Source organism: Triticum dicoccoides, chromosome 7B, assembly GCF_002162155.2.
Source record: "Triticum dicoccoides isolate Atlit2015 ecotype Zavitan chromosome 7B, WEW_v2.0, whole genome shotgun sequence".
Taxonomy (NCBI): domain Eukaryota; kingdom Viridiplantae; phylum Streptophyta; class Magnoliopsida; order Poales; family Poaceae; genus Triticum; species Triticum dicoccoides.
The window spans coordinates 17,098,553-17,112,848 of NC_041393.1; positions in this window are offsets into that span (position 1 = coordinate 17,098,553).

Sequence of the window (14,296 nt, forward strand, 5' to 3'; positions counted from 1 at the left end):
TTATTATGGAATATTTGGGATTTTCCGGAGGAAGAATCAACGCAAAGCGGTGTCCGAGGTGGCCACGAGACAGGGGGGCGCCCCCCCTACCCCTGGGCGCGCCCTGGGCTCTTGTGGGCCATCTGTAAGGCGGTTGAGGCTCTACTTTTGCCGCAAGAAAGCTAATTTTACGAGAAAAATCTGGGCGAAAGATCCACCCCAATCGGAGTTATGGATCTCCAGATATAAAGGAAACGGTGAAGGGGCAGAAACAGAGAACGCATGAACAGAGAGATAGATCCAATCTCGGAGGGGCTCTCGCCCCTCCCAAGCCATGAGAGCCAAGGACCATAGGGGAAACCCTTCTCCCATCTAGGGAGGAGGTCAAGGAAGAAGAAGAAGAAGGGGGGCTCTCTCCCCCTTGCTTCCGGTGGCGCCGGAACACCGTCGGGGGCCATCATCATCACCGCGATCTTCACCAACACCTCTGCCATCTTCACCAACATCTCCATCACCTCCCCCCTTCTATATCCAGCGGTCCACTCTCCCGCATCCCGCTGTACCCTCTACTTGAACATGGTGCTTTATGCTTCATATTATTATCCAATGATGTGTTGTCATCCTATGATGTCTGAGTAGATTTTCGTTGTCCTACCGGTGATTGATGAATTGCTATGATTGGTTTAATTTGCTTGTGGTTATGTTGCTGTCCTATTGTGCCCTCCATGTCGCGCAAGCGTGAGGGAGTATCGCTGTAGGGTGTTGCAATATGTTCATGATTCGCTTATAGTGGGTTGCTTGAGTGACAGAAGCATAAACCCGAGTAAGGGGATTGTTGCGTATGGGATAAAAGGGGACTTGATGCTTTAATGCTATGGCTGGGTTTTACCTTAATGAATCTTTAGTAGTTGCGGACGCTTGCTAGAGTTCCAATCATAAGTGCATATGATCCAAGAAGAGAAAGTATGTTAGCTTATGCCTCTCCCACATAAAACTTGCTATCGGTCTAGTAACGTAGTCATTTGCTTAGGGACACTTTCACAACTCCTACCACCACTTTTCCACACTCGCTATATTTACTTTATTGCTTCTTTATCTAAACAGCCCCTAGCTTTTATTTACGTGCTCTTTATTATCTTGCAAACCTACCCTACAACACCTACAAAGTACTTCTAGTTTCATACTCGTTCTAGGTAAAGCGAACACTAAGCATGTGTAGAGTCGTATCAGTGGCAGATAGGGCTTGAGAGAATATTTGTTCTACCTTTAGCTCCTCGTTGGGTTCAACACTCTTACTTATCGAAAGAGGCTACAACTATCCCGTATACTTGCGGGTTGTCAGCCGCCATTGTCCTTGGCTTTTCTTGGCCGAGGTGTCTGGCAAGCCATTCGTCTCAGATACTGTGCTTGAAGCCTACTAAGGCTTCGGCATCCGGACAGTCGACAATTTGATTCTTCTTAGTGATAAATCTGTTCCAAAGCTTACGGGCTGACTCTCCGAGTTGTTGGATTATGTGACTTAAATCGTCTGCATCCAGAGGTCGGACATAGGTCCCTTGAAAATTGGCCCTGAAAGCAACCTCAAGTTCCTCCCAACTTCTAGTTGAGTTTTCGGGGAGGCTTTTCAACCAATGCCAAGCTGGTCCTTTCAACTTGAGGGGCAGATATTTAATGGCGTGGAGATCATCTCCGCGAGCCATGTGGATGTGAAGGATAAAGTCCTCAATCCAGACCCCGGGGTTTGTCGTTTCGTCGTATGCCTCTATATTCACGGGTTTAAATCCTTATGGAAATTCATGATCCAACACTTCATCGGTGAAGCACAGGGGGTGTGCAGCGCCCCTGTAATTGGATGCATCATGGCATGCTATTGATGGTTGTTGTGTTCGGGGTTGATTCCGAACTGGTATTCGATCAGTATGATCGTTTTTGTGGCTATGATCTTGCGCCGGAGCACGTCCTCTAGATCCATACATGGACCTGGTCGCACCGGCCTTTTTGTCCAGGAGCTCACGTAAATCATGTGCTGACTTGTGTGCGGCATCATTAGCCACTCTGTGGCGGCCACGAGGTGGTCGGTCTGGCTGATCGGCCGTATTGTTCTTCGGCGGAATGGGCTCTATGGCCTCGTCATCAAATTCGGGCAGCAGCTTGCGCTTTGGGTAGCTTTTTGTGTGGCGATCGTCTCCGTATTTTTTTTCAGTGTCTAGCACTTTGTTCCATCTGCGGTTGAGCGTATCCTGCACGGTCTTAAGCCTTTGCTTCTGCTTCTTCAGGGTCCTCGCGGTGTCCATAAACCTTCTGTGGAGGTTCTCTTGTTCCAAATGTTTTTCCGGGATGAATGCATCATCATCCAGATTGTCCTCCTCTCCGGAGGCAGGTTGATGTGTTTGACCCTCGGGATCGCTGTGATCGGGCATCTGCTCCGGGCTATGTTCGGCGTGCCCTGGCTCATCCTGCTCCATCGCTGGGTCCATGGGCTCGTCGTTTCGTCCATGGATGTGATTTTCATATCAGTTCATCTAAGATAGATCATGAAAAAACTTTCTACATCAAGAAGTGTGATATGCTCCATACATGTGGAGCATGTGCAGAGTCCACAAAGGTTACTACAAATTGGCTGTCCAAATCAGTACAACCAGCATTGAGAGAAAACATTAGATCTCATGTGGATGCATTAATAAAGAAGACTAAGACTAAATTTTCAGTTGATGTTTCAAGAAGTGTTTCCTATATGGCAAGGAGGAAGGCTGTTGGTGTGGTGCAGGGTGACCACAAGCAGCAGTACTTGAGGCTGAGGGATTATCTTCAAGCTGTTCTTGATACAAACCCTGGAAGCAGATGTATTGTAACAACATTTGTTGACCCAGAAAACCTTGCACCTACTCCTAGATTCAAGTACATGTTCTACTGTTTGGCAGCTTCAAAGGAAGGGTTTCTTAATGGTTGTAGACCATTTATAGGTAAATATTTCTTGATTGTGTTGTACATATTTGTGTGTCAATTTTCTTCTGTAGCTAATGTGTGACTCCATCCAGGGCTTGATGGATGTTTCATCAAGTTAACCACTGGACAACAAATTATTGCCGCCACAGGAAGAGATGGCAACAACAACATCTACCCCATAGCTTTTGGTGTGGTTGACAAGGAAGATGGAGACAGTTGGACTTGTGTTTTAACTCAGTTGAGATGCTGCATTGGTAGTGGCAACAAATTTGGAACATACCAATAATATCGGGTAGGCAAAATGCTAGAAACTAAATCACTGATCATAGTTGCTATAGTAATTCAGTGAATTATGTGAGTGTTTTCATATGTAGAGCTATTTTGTGAATGTACATGGTTTACTTAAGGCAATAAATGAAGTGTTCCCTGATCCACCACAAAGATATTGTCTTGGGCACATATATGCCAACTTCCAATCAGCTGGTTACAGAAGCAAAGAACTAAAGAAGTGTGTTGACAAGGCTAGCTACTCTTACACTAGACATGGGCATGAATTAGGGATGGCAGAGCTGAAAGCACAATCTGAGGATGCTTGGAAATGGCTTAAAAATATAGAAGTCTCTGCTTGGGCGAGGTATGCTATTGATCATACTTGCAAAACAGATCTAGTTGTGAACAACCTTAGTGAAGTCTTTAACAAGATGATACTTGATGTTAGATCCAAACCAATAAGGACAATGTTTGAAGGGATCGGGACCAAGAAGATGATCAAGATGCAGCAGACTAGGGAGAAGTTATAGAATTACAGGTGGACAATCACACCAAATTACTCAGAGATTTTAGAGGAGAATAAAAAATATGCCAAGTACTGCCAGGCTGACAGAGCTGGTGAAACAATTTGACAAATAACAAGCAAAGAAAAACAAACACCAGGTAATTACCAAGCTTGGAAAAAATCTCACACTTTTGAGTGAGTACACTTTTTAGAAACAAAAGTTATGTTTGACATGCAGGAAAACAGGGCAATTTACTCTGACTTGCCTGCTGCAAGAACAACATCAGTCCCTGTTGCAAGAGGCAGAAGAGGAGCACAAGCTTCACGTAGACCTGCTTCATCTCAACCAGGTCCTTCTTCTTCTGCACCAGGCCCTACACCAAGAGCTAAAAGAGGTAGGACTGCAGGTGGAGGGATGAATCATGGATTCACTACACCAAGAGCTGCAACCACTTTAGATATTCAAGTTGGTACAAAGAGGAAGGGGACCCCAAGCTCAAAATTTTCTACTGCAGTGGTAACTACTAAAACCTGTCCGCACTGTGGTTGGTTTTATGTGCACTTTATGAATTTGTTGTGCACTTTCTTAACCTGTTGTGCACTTTCTGAAACTGTTTTGTTCAAATAACTATGGAAATGGGCCTCAGAATGGGCTCTCATATTGGACCACAGTCCATGCTACCTCTTCAGCTTGCGTTGGTTTTCCCTTGAAGAGGAAAGGGTGATGCAACAAAGTAGCGTAAGTATTTCCCTCAGTTTTGAGAACCAAGGTATCAATCCAGTAGGAGACGATGCACAAGTCATCGAATACCTACACAAACAATCAAGAACTTGCAACCAATGCAAAAGGGGTTGTCAATCCCTTCACGATCACTCGCAAAAGTGAGATCTGATAGAGATAGATAAACAGTAAAGTAAATATTTTTGGTACTTTTGGTTTATAGATTGGAAAGTAAAGATTGCAAAATAGTAAATTGGAAACAAGCAAGATGTAAATGAGTTTCAATATAATGGAAAAGAGATTCAATATAATGGAAAAGAGACCCGGGGGCCATAGGTTTCAGTAGTGGCTTCTCTCGAGATAGCATATATTACGGTGGGTGAACAAATTACTGCCGATCAATTGATAGAAAAGCGCATGCTTATGATGACATCTAAGGCAATGATCATGAACATAGGCATCACGTCCATGTCAAGTAGACCGACTCCTGCCTGCATCTACTACTATTACTCCACACATCGAGCGCTATCCAGCATGCATCTAGAGTATTAAGTTCATGAAGAACGAGTAATGCATTAAGCAAGATGACATGATGTAGAGGAATTAACTCAAGCAATATGATGAAAACCCCATCTTTTTCTCCTCGATGGCAACAATACAATACGTGCCTTGCTGCCCCTACTGTCACTGGGAAAGGACACCGCAAGATTGAACCCAAAGCTAAGCACTTCTCCTATTGCAAGAAAGATCAATCTAGTAGGCCAAACTAAACCGATAATTCGTAGAGACTTGCAAAGATATCAAATCATGCATATAAGAATTCAGAAAAGAACCAAATAATATTCATAGATAATCTTGTTCATAAATCCACAATTCATCGGATCTCGACAAACACATCACAAAAGAATATTACATCTAATAGATCTCCAAGAACATCGAGGAGAACTTTGTATTGAGAATCAAAGAGAGAGAAGAAGCCATCTAGCTAATAACTATGGACCCGAAGGTCTATGGTAAACTTCTCACACTTCATCGGAGAGGTAATGGTGTTGATGTAGAAGCCCTCCCTGATCGAATCCCCCTCCGGCAGATCGCCGGAAAAGGCCCCAAGATGGGATCTCATGGGTACAGAAGGTTGCGGCAGTGGAAAAGTGGTTTCGTGGCTCCCCCTGACATTTTAAGGGTATAAGAGTATATATAGGCGAAGGAACTAGGTCATGGGAGCTACGAGGGGGCCATGAGGGTGGGGGCGCACCTACCCCTCCTGGGTGCGCCCTCCTGCCTCGTGGCCGCCTTGTTGCCTCTCCGTGTTCATCTCCAAGTCTTCTGGTCTGATTTCAGTCCAAGAAAGATCATCGCGAAGGTTTCATTCCGTTTGGGCTCCGTTTGGTATTCCTTTTCTGCAAAACTCTAAAATAGGCAAAAAAACAGAAACTAGCACTTGGCCTTTGGTTAATAGGTTAGTCCCAAAAATAATATAAAAGAGCATATTAAAGCCCATTAAACATCCAAAACAGATAATATAATAGCATGGAACAATAAAAAATTATAGATATGTTGGAGACGTATCAAGCATCCCCAAGCTTAATTCCTACTCGTCCTCGAGTAGGTAAATGATAAAAATAGAATTTTTGATGTAGAATGCTACCTAACATATTTATTCATGTAATTTTCGTTATTGTGGCATGAATGTTCAGATCCAAAAGATTCAAGACAAAAGTTTAATATTGACATAAAAACAATAATACTTCAAGCATACTAACAAAACAATCATGTTTTCTCAAGATAACATGGCCAAAGAAAGCTATCCCTACAAAATCATATAGTCTGGCTATGCTATATCTTCATTACACAAAATATTTAATCATGCACAACCCCGATGACAAGCCAAGAAATTGTTTCATACTTTTGATGTTCTCAAACTTTTTCAATCTTCATGCAATACATGAGCGTGAGCCATGGACATAGCACTATAGGTGGAATAGAAGGGTGGTTGTGGAGAAGACAAAAAAGGATAAGATAGTCTCACATCAACTAGGCGTATCAACGGGCTATGGAGATGCCCATCAATAGATATCAATGTGAGTGAGTAGGAATTGCCATGCAACCGATGCACTAGAGCTTTAAGTGTATGAAAGCTCAACAAAATAAACTAAGTGGGTGTGCATCCAACTTGCTTGCGAAGACCTAGGGCACTTTGAGGAAGCCCATCATTGGAATATACAAGCCAAGTTCTATAATGAAAAATCCCACTAGTATTTGAAAGTGACAACATAGGAGACTCTCTATCATGAAGATCATGGTGCTACTTTGAAGCACAAGTGTGGAAAAAGGATAGTAGCATTGCCCCCTCTCTCTTTTTCTCTCATTTTTTATTTGGCCTTCTCTCTTTTTTATGGCCTTTTTTTCGTTCGGAGTCTCATCCCAACTTGTGGGGGAATCATAGTCTCAATCATCCTTTCCTCACATGGGATAATGCTCTAATAATGAAGATCATCGTACTTTTATTTACTTACACCTCAAGAATTACAACTCAATTCTAGAACAAAATATGACTCTATGTGAATGACTCCGGTGGTGTACCGGGATGTGCAACGAATCAAGAGTGATATGTATGAAAAATTATGAACGGTGGCTTTGCCACAAATACGATGTCAACTACATGATCATGCAAAGCAATATGACAATGATGAAGTGTGTCATAATAAACGGAACGGTGGAAAGTTGCATGGCAATATATCTCGGAGTGGCTATGGAAATGCCATAATAGATAGGCATGGTGACTGTTTTGAGGAAGGTCTATGGTGGGTGTATGGTATTGGCGAAAGTTGCGCGACACAAGAGAGGCTAGCAATGGTGGAAGGGTTGAGAGTGCGTATAATCCATGGACTCAACATTAGTCATAAAGAACTCACATACTTGTTGCAAAAATATATTAGTTATTGAAATGAAGTACTACTCGCATGCTCCTTGGGGGATAGATTGGTAGGAAAATACCATGGCTCGTCCCCGACCGCCACTCATAAGGAAGACAATCGATAAATAAATCATGCTCCAACTTCATCACATAATGGTTCACCATATGTGCATGCTACGGGAATCACAAACTTTAACACAATTATCTCTCAAATTCACAACTACTCTACTAGCATGACTCTAATATCACCATCTTCATATCTCAAAACAATCATAAAGAATCAAACTTCTCATAGTATTCAATGCACTTTATATGAAAGTTTTTATTATACCCGTCTTGTATGCCCATCATATTAGGACTAATTTTATAACCTATGCAAATTACCATGCTGTTCTAAAAGACTCTCAAAATAATATAAGTGAAGCATGAGAATTCAACAATTCTATAAAATAAAACCACCGTCGAGCTCTAAAAAGATATAAGTGAAGCACTAGAGCAATATTGTCTAGCTCAAAAGATATAAGTGAAGCACATAGAGTATTCTAATAAATCACTATTCATGTGTGTCTCTCCCAAAAGGTGTGTACAGCAAGGATGATTTTCGTAAACTAAAAATCAAAGACTCAAATCATACAATACGCTCCAAGCAAAACACATATCATGTGGTGAATAAAAATATAGCCTCAAGTAAGTTACCAACAGACGAAGACGAAAGAGGGGATGCCTTCCGGGGCATCCCCAAGCTTACGCTTTTGGTTGTCCTTGAATTTTACCTTGGCCTGCCTTGGGCATCCCCAAGCTTACGCTCTTGCCACTCCTTATTCCAAAGTCCATCAAATCCTTACCCAAAACTTGAAAACTTCACAACACAAAACTTCAACAGAAAATCTCACGAGCTCCGTTAGTACAAGAAAATAAATCACCACTTCAAGGTACCATAATGAACTCATTCTTTATTTATATTGGTGTAAAACCTACTGTATTCAAACTTACATATGGTTCATATCCCCCGATACTACTCATAGATTCATCAAAATAAGAAAACAACACGCGAAAAACAGAATCTATCAAAAACAGAATAGTCTGTAGTAATCTGTAACTTTCGAATAGTTTTGTAACTCCAAAAATTCTGAAATAAATTGGTGAACGTGAGTAATTTGTCTATTAATCTTCTGCAAAAACCTAAAAACATTCTTTTGCAAAAAATGACAGCTATTCTCGTGAGCGCAAAAGTTTCTATTTTTTACAGCAAGATTGCATTGACTTCACCCAAGTCTTCCCAAAGGTTCTACTTAACACAAACACTAATTAAAACATAAAACCACATCTAACCAGAGGCTAGATGAATTATTTATTACTAAACAGGAGCAAAAAAGAAATAACAAAAATAAAATTGGGTTGCCTCCCAACAATCGCTATCGTTTAACGCTCCTAGCTAAGCATAAAAACATGAATAGATCTAGGTATTGCCATCTTCGGCATGCAATTCTTTCCTCATCAAATCCTCCAAAACTCATCTTAACAAATCTATTCTTTCCCTTATTTACCTTTTAGAAGAAGAACTTAAATCATGGAAAGGGCTTTGATTTGTAATTTTAACATTCATAAACCCATAGTCGGGATCATCACCATATATATCATCATATAAAATGCGTAGTTCATTTCTAACAGGTTCCTTCATCATTTTATTCAACCAAATCCTATTGAATCCTACATAAATTCCTCTATTAATCCAGTCAAACTCCTCAAAAGCCTCAAGGTACAAAGATTGAGATATTTCAGAATGGTGAACTCTCTTCCTAAGATTTTCACTATAAGATTGATAATCTGTAGCTTCCAAACTGCGCATGGTTTCTTTATCGTACAAAATATCTATAATCGGAGGGTGTTCAACATCTTTTTTATAGAAAACAAAAATATCCCTAGCTTCTTGTATTATAAAATCGAATTCGCGCATAAGGATAATAGTGGCAATCTTTTTAGCTATAGGGTGATTGATATTGGGAAGTTCATAAAACATGTTTTGCAAAGCAGGATGTATATGCACAAATTTTCTTTCTAATTTCTCAATAAGCATAACAATGGCATCAGCATAACAGTTGGTCTCAAGAAGAATATACTTTTTATTAATAGGCATGGATCCTGTGTAATCCAAGAATTCTTCGATAATACTTTATCCAATAGTATTACCGTCCCCCACACGAAAGATTTTTGTTTTGTAATTAGGTGGAGTTTCAGTTTCATGATTCAGAGAACAAGACTCAAGTGCTTCTTCAAGATTTTCAACGATAACCTCCCCAATTTCAGACATGATGGAAACAGACCGCACTAACAAATGAGCACACAAGAAGCAAGCAAAAAGAGACGAATGGAAGAGGGGAGAAGAAAATGGCAAAGGTTTTCAAAAATCATTTTAGAAGTGGGGGAGAGGAAAACGAGAGGCGAATGGCGAATAATGTAATGCAAGGGAGAAGAGTATATGATGGGTACTTGGTATGGCTTGACTTGGTGTAGATCTCTGATACGTCTCCAACGTATCTATAATTTATGAAGTATCCATGCCATGTTTACAATAGTTTTATATGATTTTGGTATGATTTGATTAGAACTAACCCAGACTGACGTTGTTTTCAGCAGAACTACCATGGTGTTGTTTTTTGTGCAGAAATAGAAGTTCTTGGAATGTGCTGAAAATCAACGGAGATGTTTTTTGGAAAATATAAAAAATACTGGAACAAAAAGTTATCAGAGAGGAGTCCCGTGGGGGCCACGAGGGTGGGGGGCGCGCCCACCCCCCTGGGGCGCGCCCTTGTGCCTCTTGGACTCCTCGTGGATCCCCCTAACTTGTTCTCGACGCCAAACCCTCCTATAAATACCCAAAACTTCCAAAAAGAAACCTAGATCGGAAGTTCCGCCGCCGCAAACCTCTGTAGCCACGAGAAATCAATCTAGGCCCTCTTTGACAGCCTACCGGAGGGGGCCATCATCACTGGAGGCCATGGAGGAGGATCTCGGAGGGGCCATCATCGCCTTGGAGGCCAAGGTCTAGAGGGAGAACCTCTCCCCATCCAGGGGGAGGCCATGGAGGAGGAAGCACAAGGGGGAGAACCTCTCCTCCTCTCTCTCGGTGGCGCCGGAGTGCCATCGGGAGGGGAATCATCGCCGCGGTGATTGTCTTCATCAACATCACCATCATCATCACCATCCTCATCTCTTTTATGCGGTCCACTCTCCCGCACCCCGCTGTAATCCCTACTTGAACATGGTGCTTTATGCCACATATTATGATCCAATGATGTGTTGCCATCCTATGATGTTTTGAGTAGATATCCTTTGTCTTTAGGTTGATTGATGATCTAGATTGGTATGAGTTGTATGTTTTATTTTGGTGTTGTCCTATTGTGCCCTCCGTGTCGCGCAAGCGTGAGGGATTCCCGTTGTAGGGTGTTGCAATACGTTCATGATTCGCCTATAGTGGGTTGCTTGAGTGACAGAAGCATAAACCCGAGTAAGGGGGTTGTTGCGTATGGGATAAAGGGGACTTGATATGTTAATGCTATGGTTGGGTTTTACCTTAATGATCTTTAGTAGTTGCGGATGCTTGCTAGAGTTCCAATCATAAGTGCATATGATTCAAGAAGAGAAAGTATGTTAGCTTATGCCTCTCCCTTATATGAAATTGCAATAGTGATTACCGGTTTTGTTAACAATTGCCTAGGATAATTCCGCACACCGACCCATCATTATTCCACACTCGCTTTTTATAATATTTAGTAATATATTCTAAATTTATGATAACAACACCTACTTTTATATTTTAGCTCTCCGATATCATGCAAAGTTATCCTCTTCATACCCACAACGTAGTTTTATTTCTCGTTTCTAGTTGGAAGCAAATGTTTGGTGTACGTAGAGTTGTATCAGTGGTAGATAGCACTTGAGAGAATATTGATCTTGCCTTTAGCTCCTTGTGGGTTCGACCTCCATACTTATCATTTCTACCTTTGGGAATTGCTATGATGATTCCCTGCACTTGGGGATTATCAAGCTCTTTTCTGGCGCCGTAGCGTGGGGTTGATATTCTCGTGTGTGCTTGTTTGCTTTCTTCACTAAGTAGATTTTTGTTTTCCCTTTTTGTTTTTGTTTTTCTTAGTTGTGGGTGAAACGTACAAAAAAATCAAAAAATAAAAATAAAAATACAAAAAGATGCACTTGCATCATATGCCTAAAAAGTTTTTCAAAAAGAGAAGTGATTGCAAAGTTATGCATTGGAGAAGTGAGGGTCGACCTTGAGCACTTGTGTTCATACTCATGGAAACAATGTAGAATTTTCCATGGAAGTTTCTCTATAAATAATTATCCCCTTGTATATATCCATTGTATTATAAAAATAATGTGCCAAGCTTTGGTTTTAGGATGATTAGATTGCTTGTTTACTATGTGAAGTACAGAAACAGAAACTTTGGCTGTAGCGCGTGAATTTAAATTTTTTACTAGAAAGTCAAATGGGTCTGAAACGTTTTGAACATTACTTCTGTACAAATTGTTTAAATTTTCATATTTTATTTAGAATTGTTGGAGTTACATAAGTTTACTAAATTTCCAGATTACTACAGACCGTCCTGTTTTTGACAGATTTTGTTTTCTATGTGTTGTTAGCTTATTTTGATGAGTCTATGAGTAGTATCGGGGGGTATGAACCATAGAGAAGTTGGAATACAGTATATATTACACCAATATAAATTAAGAATGAGTTTTCAACAGTACCTAAAGGTAGTGATTTGCTTTATTATACTAACGGATCTCACAAAGTTTTTGTTAAGTTTTGTGTGGATGAAGTGTTCGAAGAACGAGGAGTTACCGATGTGAGAAGAATAAAGAGAGGCAAGAGTTCAAGCTTGGGGGTGCCCAAGGCACCCCAAGTAAATATTTCAAGGATACTCAAGCATCTAAGCTTGGGGATGCCCCGGTTGGCATCCCATCTTTCTTCTTCAAAAATTATCGGTATACCTCGATTTTTGTTTTGTTCACATGATTTGTGTCCTTTGTGTTTTTCTTTTTCTTGAAGAACCATGCCAGTATAAGATAGCCCTTCATTGATTTATAGAATGCCTCATGTGCTTCACTTAAATCTTTTAAGTATGACTTTACAGAATGCTCTTTGTGCTTCACTTAAATCTATTGAGTATGGTTTTATAGAACGCTTCGTGTGCTTCACTTGTATATTTTGAGCTTGGATATTGGTTAGTCTATATTAATTGTAGAATGCTCCATGAACTTCACTTATATCTTTTGGAGTATGAATAATACTATCATCAAAAGTGGGTTTGGAAGAGTGTCAACTTTAGGAATTAGTGATCCCACTATTTTGGAGGGTGTTGAATCTTAGTGTGATATTTATGGAAGTGGATTTGGAGAGGTCTTGACTTTAGTTAGTAATGATTCCACTATTTCAGAAGAGGTTCCAATTGATTATGATAACAAAGTTGCTATCTATTGTGATGACATGTATGCTATAAAGAATAATGTTAACCATGAAACTTGTCATCATGATTTTAATTTTCAATTGGATTATGCCTCACATGACTGTTATTTTGTTGAGTTTGCTCCCACTATTCCGAATGAGAAGAATTTTGCTTATGTGGAGAGTAGAAAAATTTATATGCTTGTAGATCATGAAAAGGATGCTTTATGTTATGGTTATATTGTTGAACTCATTCATGATGCTACTGAAAATTATTATGAGGGAGGAATACATGCTTGTAGGAGTTGCAATAATATCAAGTTTCCTCTCTATGTGCTTAAAGTTTTGAAGTTATACTTGTTTTGCCTTCCTATGATAGTTGATTCTTGTTCCTATAAATTGTGTGCTCACAAAATCCCTAGGCATAGGAAGTGGGTTAGACTTAAATGTGCTAGTCATATTCTTCATGATGCTCTCTTTATGTTTCAATTCTTATCTTTTATGTGAGCATCATTGAAATCACCATGCCTAGCTCAAAGGCATTAAAAAAAGCGCTTGCTGGGAGACAACCCAAGACTGTTTTTGAGTTTTCACATGATTAAGCTACTGTAGTAATCATGTTTTATAGCTTTTGTTTCAATAAAGTGCCAAGTAAGACCTTTGGGAAGACTTGGGTGAAAGTTAATGTGATCTTGCTGTAAAAAACAGAAACTTTAGGCTCACGAGATTAGCTGACATTTTTTTACAGAAAAATGCTTTTGAGTTGATTCTTTTTGCAGAAGATTAATAGAAAAATTCCTCACGTCCACCAGTTTATTTCAGAATTTTTGGAGTAGCATACGTATGGTTGTTGTTCAAATCATTACAGTCTGTTCTGTTTCTGACAGATTCTGTTTTCATTGCATAGTTTGCTTGTTTTCTAGTTTCTATGGCTTATATTGCTCAATATAATTTGTAGAAATGATATGGTACTGTAGGCATTGTGTGATAACAATTATGAATCTTGTCTTTGACAGTACCAAAGTGAATGATTTACTCTTTATCATACTAACCCATCTCACGAAGTTCCGTTAAGTTTTGTGTGATTGAAGTTTTCAAGTTTTGAGTGAGATATCGATATGAGGAGAATAGGGAGTGGAAAGACCCTAATCTTGGGGATGCCCAAGGCACCCCAAGGTAATATTCAAGGAAGACTCAAGCGCCTAAGCTTGGGGATGCACCGGAAGGCATCCCATCTTTCGTCTTCAAAACTATCGGTATACCTTACTCGGACTTATATTTTTATTCGTCACATGATATGTGTTTTGCTTGGAGCGTATTTTCAATTTTACTTGCTGTTTGAATAAAATCATTGGATCTTAAATCTTGAATGAAAAAGAATCCTCCAATGTCTACTTAATTAGTTGACTACTCAGTGTTCTTCACTTATATCTTTTTGGAGTAGTTTGTCATTTACTCACGTGCTTCACGAATATCCTATGAGTAAATGGTTGA